The sequence below is a fragment of the Oryzias melastigma genome, linkage group LG11, assembly GCF_002922805.2.
Source record: "Oryzias melastigma strain HK-1 linkage group LG11, ASM292280v2, whole genome shotgun sequence".
In the NCBI taxonomy this organism is placed as follows: Eukaryota; Metazoa; Chordata; class Actinopteri; order Beloniformes; family Adrianichthyidae; genus Oryzias; species Oryzias melastigma.
The window spans coordinates 2,872,805-2,882,259 of record NC_050522.1 but is presented as its reverse complement, the minus strand read 5'-3'; the positions used below and the strand labels follow the sequence as shown (position 1 = coordinate 2,882,259).

The 9,455-nt window shown below is 41.4% G+C and overlaps 1 long non-coding RNA gene across 1 annotated transcript in view; it reads left to right on the top strand.

Annotated features, from left to right (window-relative positions):
• LOC112136278 overlaps positions 1-6,211 on the top strand; it is a 25,287-nt gene extending 19,076 nt beyond the window's left edge. The window contains exons 2-3 of the long non-coding RNA XR_002917320.2: positions 4,870-4,969; positions 5,053-6,211. This is a non-coding gene — a long non-coding RNA (uncharacterized LOC112136278). The remainder of the gene's footprint in view (positions 1-4,869; positions 4,970-5,052) is intronic.
• Positions 6,212-9,455: the final 3,244 nt, after the last annotated feature.

The window sequence follows — 9,455 nt, the reverse complement described above, 5'->3', positions numbered from 1 at the left end:
ACAATGCAATAGATTTAAAGTTACTTTAAAATGAATTTGAACCAAACCATGTATTGAAATGTCAATTTTAAATATTGAATTGTAAATTAAAAAATGCATAGTCATTTGAATTATGACATCAAAAACCCATGACAATATAGAATGCAATTGATTTTGTTTCTATTCAATATTTTATTTTAAAAATTATAATATTGAATTCTAATTTGCAAAATGAATTGTCATTTCAAAAGCCTAATCTGAATATTGAATTGTCAATTAAAAAAGCATTTCAAAATGAAAAGTCAAACTGCATATTGAATTGTAAATTACAAAATGCATAGTCATTTGAATAATGACGTCTAAAACCCATGACAATTTACAACGCAATTGATTTTGTTTTTATGCAATATTTTATTTTGGAAAATTGTGATATTGAATTGTAAATTTCATATTGAATTGTAAATTGTAAAATGCATAGTCACTTGAATTATGACATCAAAAACCCATGACAATATAGAATGCAATTGATTTTGTTTCTATTCAATATTTTATTTTAAAAATTATAATATTGAATTGTAAATTGCAAAATGAATTGTCATTTCAAAAGCCTAAACTGAATATTGAATTGTAAATTACAAACTGCATTGTCATTTGAATAATGACGTCAAAAACCCATGACAATTTACAATGCAATTGATTTTGTTTTTCATGCAATATTTTATTTTGTAAAATTGTGATGTGGAGTGCTGACTTCGAATACCGTGCTATTTACCTTTGTGTGTTACTATGAGCGAAGAAAGCAAAGCAGAAGTTTTCAGTTCGCCCTTGTTCTCAGGGGTGCAGCTTCTCTTTGCATCAAAAGGACCAGCATGATGCCTGTCCCATTTGCCTGGGAATTCTGCACGCTCCGAAAGGAAACCATGTAAAGTTTGTGGGAAAGATGCTGGGAAAATCGTTCATGGTGCAGCAGGAGCCCCTGCTGTCAGAGTCGAAGGACCAGGTTTTGTCTGGTCTGACGACAAGCTACCAGTGGAAGTCGGGTCACCACACTGCCTCCAGCTTCGTCAGGATTCACCAATAGGGAGGATACCTTTGGTGGTGTCAACAGATGCTTCCCTGAAGGAATGGGTGCTCTGTTTGATCACATGACAGTGAGCGGGGGCCTGGACCCCTGCACAATCCAGACTCCATATCAATCAGTTGGAGCTGTTAGCAGCATTTCAGGCTCTGCAGCACTTCTGTTACGTTCTGAGGTGTCATCATGTTCTGATCAGAGCAGACAACACCACAGTGTACAACAGACAAGGAGGGGCTCTCTTTTCCTCTGTTAAGTATTACCCGCTCTCTGTTGCAGCACTCATTTTCTGTCGCCAAGATGTACTGACGTCCCAGGACATCTGACCATGGGAAAGGACCTGCTCTCCAGAGGAGATCCTCTTGTGAGAGAATGGAGGCTTCACTCAGATGTGATGGCTCTGGTACTACTTTAGGAAAGCAGCAGTCTGAATACTGCCTGCTAATCTTCTACGCCTAGGGTGCCTTCATGAGACCTACCTTTAGTGTTGGGGATCCTTAGTAGCTCTCCATTTGAGCCAACTGAGGAGGTTGATATGAAATTTCTTTTACGTAAAATGACCTTTTCCATGAAGAACTTGAACACCCCTCTAGGGACGGATGCTCTGGCTCACCCAGGACCTCCCCTAACACAGTATGCCTTTCCCCCAGTGGAAATGACATTACTAGTGACAGAACGGGTAAGCAGACAGGGTCTGTCCCTGATACAATGGCCAAACCTTGAAATGCATTAGTGATCAGCCTGCAAGCAGCATGCCCATTTCCGCTTCCGATCCGCAGAGATCTCCTCTCCCAAGCGGCCAGGGAAATATTACACCCATGCCCAGAACTCTGGCAACTGCATGCTTTCCTGCTAAAGGTCCAACCTGATCGCTAAGGGGTTTGCTTCCTACAGTGGTCGCAACCATCCAACCAGTGCGAGAGCATCTTCTACTCAAGATCTTTATGCCTATAAATGGCAAGCCTTTGATCCCCGGTGCTCTAAAGTGGACATTCTAACTTTTCTCCAGGATCTACTGGATAAAGGTCTCTCCTTTTTCACTATTAAATATTATTTGGCCACAATCTCTACTTCTCACATTGGCTTTGATAGAATGACCCCTGGTGGGGGTCATTGAGGAGGTTGATATGAAATTTCTTTCATGTAAAGCAACCTTTATGAACGCACTTTTCAGCAGATGGGTCCAAAGTGACTTTGCACCCTAATCCTGCATATTTACCTAAAGTAATCCTGCTAGAGTACAGCTCTATGATGATTGTACTTTTGAGCTTTTATCCTCCCCCCCAATGCATCTGAGGAGCAGAAACGGATGCATGTGTTGTGTCCTGTGCATCCATTACTCACATACAGGCACAGAGAAACAAAATGACAGTCCCCATGTGCGTTGTAAATGACGCTCTAAGTTGAGAAATGTTCTTTAATAAATGTTTACAAAGCATGATCAGAAGTGTTTTTGATAAGTATGGATCAGCTATGGACAGTCTTTGACTGCGGGGTGTGTTGTGTGTGTGTGTGGGGGGGGGGATTCTCTGTATTCATGGATTTGTCTTACTTGTGGGGGTTAGGGACCCGAGACATCAGCAAAAAAGGGAGGATTACTGTACTTTGTATATGGATGGTGGGTTATCACCTGAACCTTTGTCAGTTTGGAGTTTTGTGAGGTCGGCAGCAGAGCCTGTGGCTACAGCAGAACCACAGCCACCCATAGCCAATGTGTCATGGCTGCACTCCTCCCTCATCCACACAGTCTGCTGGGAGCTAATCAGGTGATGAGGGACACCTGTTTACCTCCCTTTATTGGTAAATGGTAAATGGCGTATACTTGTATAGCGCTTTCTACCCTCCTTCAAGGGCCCAAAGCGCTTCACAGTCACAGACTCATTCACCCATTCACACACACATTCACACACTGGTGGGGGCTCCGCTGCCGAACACTAGCGCCAACCTCCCACCAGAGGCGATTCGGGGTTCAGTGTCTTGCCCAAGGACACTTCAACACATGGGCGGGCAAGGCGGAGTCGAACCAGCTCACTTCTGATCAGGAGTCGACCGCCCTACCACTGCACCACGGCGCTGGGAGCTGCTGCCCAACAGTCTCTGTCAGATTATCTCAAGCCTTCCATGGAGCAACAACCCTGTTCATGAGGACCTTTGGACTGACCTGTGAATCTGTCTCTGAGAAACTCCTGCACTGGAACTTTTAAAATGACGAGTCTTACCCCAGAACCTTTACCTCCTGCCATTTCCTCTTCCTACCTGGACAACCTGAAGGACATCTTCCTGCACCACCCTCACGTCAGCCCTCTGCTGTGCACTCCCTCCATCTCCTCGTTGGCTCCCTCTATTGATCACCGTTCATGAGTTTTCACCACCAAGTATGATCCAAACCTGTACCTGCCTGATTACAAGTGCCTCTCCTGCCTGCGTTCCTAACACCTCTCCTTCCTTAGTGCCTGAGCGCCCCCTGCTAATCGAAGGCTGAATCTCCCAAGCTCCTGGTCCTACCTGAGCCAAATAAACGCTTTATATACTTACTCCATCCCTGTGTTTATTGGGGTCCAAATACAAATCCTTTCACAATGCGAGTCATCTGCCGTTGCTAGACATTCCCGCATCCACTCCAGAGCCGGACCGGACACAGCATGAGCCCGGGGTGAGAGTCCACTCAACCGGGGGCGTAGCCACGTCCTGGGCTCTGTTTCAGGAATCCCGTGTGAGGGACATCTGTGGTGTGGCGAGCACGTCATCGCCCCCCACTTTTATGCGGTTTTGCCGTTTGGATGTGACGGCCCCACAGTGGCACATAATGTCCTTGTTGCAGCCTCTGGACTTATCAAGTCCTAATAAGTGCTGTAATTTGGTAGCTGCATGCAGGGTGTGTGTATATGGCCCATAGTACATGTGATGAGTGAATAAACTGAAAGTGAACGAAATGTTATGACAACAACTTCTGTTCCCTGAAGAGGAGGAACAAGGTACACACTTTTGCCCCACTATGCAGTGCTCAGTGAAGAGTGGCTTCTGAACAGAGTAAAAACGCCAAGGGCAGGGCTTTATAAGCCAAGGGCGGGACCACCCACTTGTCATTGGGCGTGAATAGAGGTGTCTTCAGTCAGACAAGTGAGTGTGATATCCCATAGTACAGGTGTTGTACCTCGATTCTCTACTTCAGGGAACAGAAGTTATACATTAGATTAATTTCACTTTGTAGTACTTCCTGACAGCATGAATCCCAGCTTAGATCCTGATGGAGCTGCTCAGTCAAAACTTAATTGACCAGTTCCTGCATTTTCAATGTGGATTTATTTATCTTTATTTGATTATCAGCTGGGTCTATGAAAAACAAGAAGAGAAATAGCAGCTATTGTTCACTTCTCTGCACTGTTCTTTTTATTATTGATGCAAGTAGCAATCCTGGAACGGTAGAAAACCTCTTCAATTAAAGATTGGTCAAAAGTCTCTACTTATAAAGTGTTTTTCACTCATACACAGCTGCAGTGGTGCCATGAACCAACAAAGAGCAGAAAACTATCTGGTTATTTCATTTATTTCTTTCCTTAAAATATCCTTAATTTGTGTTTGTTTCCATAAAGATTTCTTTTGCAGAAAAAAAGTTAAATATTAGAGACAGAATCGAGGAGACCCAGCTACTACTTTGATCAGATTTAAAAGATTTGCTTTGTATTATTGTTTTCATTATTGCCTGAGTTACTGAAAAACTGATGAAAAGCTAACTGAACATATTTGGGGAAAGAACAGCATGGATATGAAAGCAGAAGGAAGTCGTTTTCTGTCTATGTGCCTGTCTCTGCCAGGTCCACCGTGTCCTCTCCAGAAGGATGTAAACAGGAGCGAGGAGGCTGAGGATGATAAATCCTCGAGCTGCTCCTGGAATGCTGTGGGTGTGAACTCTCTGTAGGTAGTTTGACCTCTTCCTTGTGAAGGGAGGAGGTTTAAGCTCATTATTATTGCCTTCATTATGTCTGATTCTGGACCAGATGCCGGAGCGGGAGGAGGCCCCAAGAACTCAACAGGGATCTGAGGATCCTGATTGGTCGGAGACAGAAGAACAGTTCGGAGGCCAAAGTTGAGCTTCTTGCAGAGAGGAGACGCCATCTGCTGACTGTCTGTCTCTGACTTCACATCCTGCCTCATGAAGGACTTTCAGGAAGCTCCCTTTGGATGAGGACATCATGCTACAGCTCAGCGTGTCAGCTTCTCCTCATATTGGTATGATCAGTAAAGATGATCGCCTAAAGTCGTTCCACAGCATTTAAGGGGGCCAATATGAAGACACAGATTTATATTTAAAGTCAATAATTCATCTGATGATATGAGTTAAAACAAATAAATCACATTAAAGGGAGGAATGCTTGGCAACTAATTCAAATCAAACCTCAATTAAACTATTAAATCACTAGTAAACAACAGTGTGGTGAACAAACATTGATCCTCAATTACATTTTTAGTTCTACTAAAATTTTGTGAAGTTTACAAAGCCTGTCCTTCATAAAAAGTTCACTGACAAAGAACAGAGTTCTGGATCTGTCCTGTTTTGACCAAATTTAATACATCTATGTATTGATTAGTGATGGGTGTACCAATACCAATTAAATATAGATTCCTCTACATCAGCAGTTTTGGTATTGACAACTCTAAGATTGATTAGTAGTTAATAAATACGAAAATCAAAGTGCATGTGTCATTTCTGGATGTTTTAGTTATTAGGTGAATTACTCCAGTGTTTTGACGTGAACACCACAAACCCTCAAAATATTGAATGTTCCATCAGCCATGTGACCAGAGGAGCAGCGCATTGTGTGCGTTACCATTAACAACACATCAATAAATAATTGGTGATTTTAGAAAGAAGGGTTTTGTATTTTGAATCCTGCACATTGTTTCCTGGCCAGTTTGTTATTAGGATAAAAACATAATGTGTTTAATACTAGAGCACCATCGCTGGGTGATTGTCACCCAAACAAAGTATTTACAAAATTTTCAATATGTGTCATTTTCCTGAGTCTCATGGGTTCGGGGATAAAGTCTCACATGTCCAGGGAATGGGTGGACCAAAGACCAAGACTCTAGAATATTTTTTTTTTTTTTTTTTAAGGAATTTTTTTGTTCTGAAATTCCTAATTTTTCTGTAATTTTCATGCATGTTTTTAGGATATTCCTACATGTGTATTTTCCATTTTGTTAGATAAACCACAGTTGAAAATAAAATTAAGCTTCTCTAAATTATCCCATGTTGTCATATTTTGATCTATTTTTTGTGAGAAATACTTTTTATTGGGTATATTATGGCGGGTAAAAATGACCTGGCAAAAGTGATGGTGTAACTTTTTATTGCGACAGCGTTCTAGGTTTAAGGAAAAAATGCACCAAAAAAATGACCAGGTATCGCTATTGGTAATTGATATTGAACATTTAATGCAAAAGAATTGTAATTACATTTTTAAAGTGTTGTCTTGGCCACAAGGCTCTTTATTTATTTTGTTTGTCTGCTGTAATTTCTTTGAAAACTGGTCGATGAAAAGATGAAAACTAAGCTAACTTTAAGCTAACTCATATGGCAAAAAAAGAGTTTTTGTCAGCAGCTACAAGCCTCTGTCTGCTCGTGATCGCCCCCTGGTAGGAAGAAAGAGTACTGAGTTCCTAACAAGTTTTCTTGGTTTGTTGTTATTCCACTCAATTATTAAAACCATCGTGGTATGCACATTGATATCCAAACATCAACTCATTGGGTTTGTGCATGGGACATACATTACGTGCAGGAAATTAGGACTCTGACCTGAGCCGCCACAATCATCTGCTGCTCTTTTCGATAGCAGGAAACGCTCAGACCCTTAAAATAAAGACACACTGATGTTTGGGGAGTAAACAGCCAGACAGAGTGCTGGTCAACAGATTATACGTTCTTCACCTGAGGAGGATGTTTGGGCTAAAAGAGAAAGGCTGCTATCGTTTGTTGTTGCTTTAACATTATTTATCAGCAGTAAAACAGGCAACGTGTCTTGAGCTGTGATGCGCTCCTCTACTTAAGTTCAGTTTGCAGAGCTAACACCTCAGCTTACCTGTGCAGGTGACGTTTTAAAATGATCGCTTACATTTTCCCTTTGAGAGGTCGCAGTATCTGTTTAATGAGTGTAACTCCAGCTGGTTCAGCTTGTGGGTTTGTGACACTTCACTCCTGGAATCTGCTTCTCCCTATTTCATTCTTGTGAGTTTCAGAATCTTCTAGAAGAACCTGAAGAAAACAACTCGGTTTGATCTCATCAGCCTTTCAGATTCCCACCTGTCAGGATGCCGGGGGACGTGTCCTCACCTCAGCTCAAAAGTGAGTGGCGTTCCACATGGTCGCAATTCAGAGCATCCATCCTGCAGGAAGGCCAACCCCGGCATGGCGAGGTGACTGTGGTCTGTCAGGGCCCACCTCTTCATCACTACGCTGTCAGCGTCACGACTGCATCATTAATAACCAGGCTGATAGGATCCTCCTGTGTTCTAATAACGAATGGTCCTGATGGGGATGTGCTGACTCTGCAACACCCCCTGACTCCATCACCTGTAGACAGGTCATTAACCACAGACCAGATGCAGGTGGAGAAGTAGACCACAGCTGTGCACGTGTGCTTTGATTGACAGGAAGGGTGTAAGAACCAGCTCGTCTGCTGAGCTGTTAAACACAAAAATCTTTAACTTTTTAACCATTAACACGATCAACGTCATTCCAGTAGATTCTGAAGGAAGAATCGAGATGCTTTCTTCCTTCAGAATCTACTGGAATGACGTTGATCGTGGAAAAATGACAGTAAATCAAAGACAGTGTTAATTTTGACAGAGAATTTTCATTTAGTTTTAGTCATAGTCTTTTGACTAAAATAGGGTTTAGTTTTAGTTGCAATTTAGTCATGTTGATTCTATTGATTTTAGTCAAATTTTAGTCGACTAAATTACAGTAGATATTTAGTCGACAAAAATATAAATAAAGGAAAAGCATTTTAATGAAATTTACTAAGTATAATCATGAATAACACGCAAAGATTTTACTAATTTGAAAAGAACATTTTACTTCACTTTGCTTTCCAAACTTGTAATTTATGCAAATTCAGCTTTAACAACTTAAAACACATTAAAAGAAAAAAAAAACGAAAAACAATATATATATATATATATATATATATATATATAAATAATTATAATTCCATGCCATTTCCAATAAGAAAGTATCTATTCGTACGTAATTTTCCATAAACGTGCGGCCACTGTTAAACTTTTTTCTTAGTCGCACAGACCCAGAGTAAAGGGGTTAAGGTTAGGATTATGGTTATGGTTAAACAAGCAAATGTTTCCTGAGTGCGGCTGTCTCTGCAGCCAGTGTTAATTTCGTTGACGAAAAATTTTCGTCATCGTCTTCGCCAACGACATTTTTCACCCAACGAAAACAAAAACGAAACAAAAACTCCCGCCCAGACACGAAAACTTTAACTAAATTGATAGACTTTTTCGTCAACGAATAAAACGAAACAAAAATGCTCTTCGAAGACGACATCCAATCATAATGACTGCTGGAGGAGGAGGGCGGGAGCCAATGCAGAGCGATCCAATCAGAACACAGAGTCCTGCTGCCCGCTTGGGACTCTAATTCAATGAATTGTGTCTGTGATGTAGGTGAAAAATGTCTTCTCGAGGTAGAAAAAGAAGAGTACATATATGGACACATTTTACATTTAACGCGACCCTCAACTAGACGTTGTGTACGTTGTGTGGAGCGACCATCACAGGCAAAAACACAAGAAAACCTGAGGCGACGTTTGCAGACAAGCCAGCCTGAAATCCACGCAAAGGTAAAGATGCAAACACGATTATTTCCAGCGTATTGGGCTAAATCCGAATTCTCCCCGACCCTTCCCACTGTTGTTGGATTTTAAAGAGTAGGATTATCTGACAGTTGTTTTAGGGGTTACTCTCACCAAGCTAACTAGTGCCGGTACTGCGCTGTGGAGAAACGCTTTTCTTCACGCGGGTGAAGCTCTGAAGCTCAGAGGTTTACATTTAAATGTAAGTCTGGCTTTAGTGTTTAAGCATGACGTTTGTAAAGTTATAAACCGATGTTGTTTCCGAGTGCTATCAGCTCCGCTTCTTCTTTAGATCAACAATCAGTCACCGTTTTAATCTCCAACTCTATCACGTCTTACATGACAACATTGGCTGCTGGTGGTATTACACTTCACCACACATGCTGGTCAAGCACATATAACATGCTCACAGGTGTCCTGGACAGCTTACTCCCTAGTGAATGTTTTTTTATGCATTTTTACACATGACTACCTCCTCTGTTAATGTTCAGACATTTATAATAAGGCTGATGCTATTTACACACATTTACATGTGG